This window comes from Bactrocera tryoni, unplaced genomic scaffold (genome assembly GCF_016617805.1).
Source record: "Bactrocera tryoni isolate S06 unplaced genomic scaffold, CSIRO_BtryS06_freeze2 scaffold_7, whole genome shotgun sequence".
Taxonomy (NCBI): domain Eukaryota; kingdom Metazoa; phylum Arthropoda; class Insecta; order Diptera; family Tephritidae; genus Bactrocera; species Bactrocera tryoni.
The window spans coordinates 12,937,261-12,939,756 of NW_024396366.1; positions in this window are offsets into that span (position 1 = coordinate 12,937,261).

A 2,496-nucleotide genomic window follows, 5' to 3' on the forward strand; every position below is an offset into this window, starting at 1 on the left:
TCCGTTGCAAACTGTTTTAGTATTCGGTTTATTTCCCGGTAAAAACCGAAATACCGCTAAAAACAAAACTGTTTGGTAATTCTTATAATAAATAATTGATTGCCGATAAATGCTTACCGTTGTGTGAAAACAAATTTACACCTTAATGCACCAATGGTGCTTGGCTAGACCCCATATATTTTGTATGAAAATATATGAACTTTGGTATTTTTCTATCACTTCGCACGGTTGATTTATCTGTTATCCGTATGTCCGTTACATGTCCAAATTGGTTTGTATGTTTATCTATGTAGGTCAAATACTTTAGCCGCTAGAGTGTTTTAAAGGTTAAGAAAAATGTAATTTTTTTCAAAATGTTACATTTCTTGTGAACGCTATTGCCACGCCCCTGGTAGGGATAGAGGGGAGGTTGAGGGCTTTCCTGAAAGCCCCAGGGGTGAACTAACTCGCAAAATGGTTTTGATCCCCCCGGCACCATACCCTCCAACTGTAGTGAAACAAAAGGGGGGACATGGTCAAAGCCCATTTTCGCCTATTGCCTCGCCCCCGGTGGGGCCTTGGGGGCGAATTATACATTTCCTGAAAGCTCTTTAAATGACCTAACCGGTGCAATTTATTTGACCCACCTAGGTGGGTTAGAGCGTTTTAAAAGGTTAAGAAAAAATGTAATTTTTCTCAAAATGTTACATTTTTTGTGAACGCTATTGCCACGCCAAGCGTGAACAAGGCAGTCAATTTGATTTCAACCAAATCGAGAGGTAAGAAATTTCAAAAATGTATCTATATTGTACATATATGAGCGTAAATACAGCACGTATTTCCATACAAATGTATGTAAACACCAATTGGCCTAGCCAAGCACCACTGGTCTCGACTAAGTGTATCAGACCGTTGGTCTCGACCAGGGATAAGTATTAACTTGCACCAAACCACCGGTACCCCTTATACTTAATCAAGTATAGGCAGGACTGCATAAAATAACTACTTTAACTTACAAACATACATATACATACATATGTGTAAATAAAATTTTATATACATCATATACATACATATATCCCACATATATTTATATATAAAGTACAAAGAGTGAATACTTTGATAATAATACTAACCACACATGCATGCAATATGATTGTTTAAACAAAATAAGTCCGAATCTCGTTTAGTAATAATAGTAAAATTTATTTAACTTTATGTGTATAGCGTACATATTACTTTTATATAAAACAGATGCCGATGTTAAAAAGGGAATTTCGTACCCAAAATATTTAACGCGCAAGCTCGTCGTCGTATCACGTCAGTGTCGACTTGACCGTAGCGCGCAGGATCTACTTGTCTTGTACTTCGGAGCGAAAGGTACTTTGCGAATAGTGTGTAAAGAATTCTGCTGTCGAATTGTGAGTAATGAAGTGTATGTGACGAATGTTGACGTGCGAATGGTTTTTGACGAATGTTTCGAAGGAATTGAATTTGTGTACGGCGAATGTTGATGGGCGAACTGCAGCTGACGAATGTGTCGAACCTGACCAGCGGACCATCCTTTATGTTTAGTGGGTTGATGAAGAAGTGTGGTGAGTTGTGTTCTGTGGTAATGTATGTGTTATGTTGTGGTGAATTGCGATGTAGCATTAGGATGCGCCAGTTTTACCGAGTAGAGGGGGTGGATGCTTTACTCATTTAAACATCCTGGGCCCCCTAGGCGAATATTTTGCCTAGTGTTACGCTTTTATACAGTTACATGTCCTTGCTATAAATGTTGAAAACCTGTTTGGTTTTAAACATGGTATTTGGAATGTATCATATTTGCTTTAACGTACATAAAATAAGAAACTATATTTTTGCGGATTTATCCGACTTACTATTATAGTAAAGAAGTGTATGCGTTGTTTGCTTTTATTAATTTTATTTGCGGTTTTATTTAAAATTTCTTTAACATCGGTTTGTTAAATTGGCTGTTTATTGCCTTTTCTGTGTTATCGGCTTATAAAAGATAGTAACTCCACGCCTGAGTCAGATGTGGCCAGATTGGGTACTCCTTAGCCCTGGAGTTAGGACTATGAAATTAGAGGGATCTTGCGAGAGAGTGGCCGTGAATGGAGAACGGCTTCGATTCATAGAGTAGAAAATTTTTCATAATTGACTAATGCTTTGTATAGCTGATTCCCATTAATCACCAATGTGAGGAGCGCTTATGTAGATGTAGATAATTTTGTTATATTATAAATGTTAATAATATTTAAGTGCGTATGCACTCATTTGACCAGTAGTAGCCCGCCATCGCTCTAGGATTTGTTTAGAATTGTTTTTTATTTTCATTATTGGCGAAAGCCATCCTGCGGGGTCGAAAGGTTACGAACCTTGCTTTTTCTACCTTTATGTGGAGTATTGGAAAATTGTGGCTCTATTGGTTGTCGTACGACGTACCGGTCATTATTTGATCGAGTAGTTGTGGCTTTAGAGAAGTCTTCACAATACTGATCTTCTGGAGTTTTG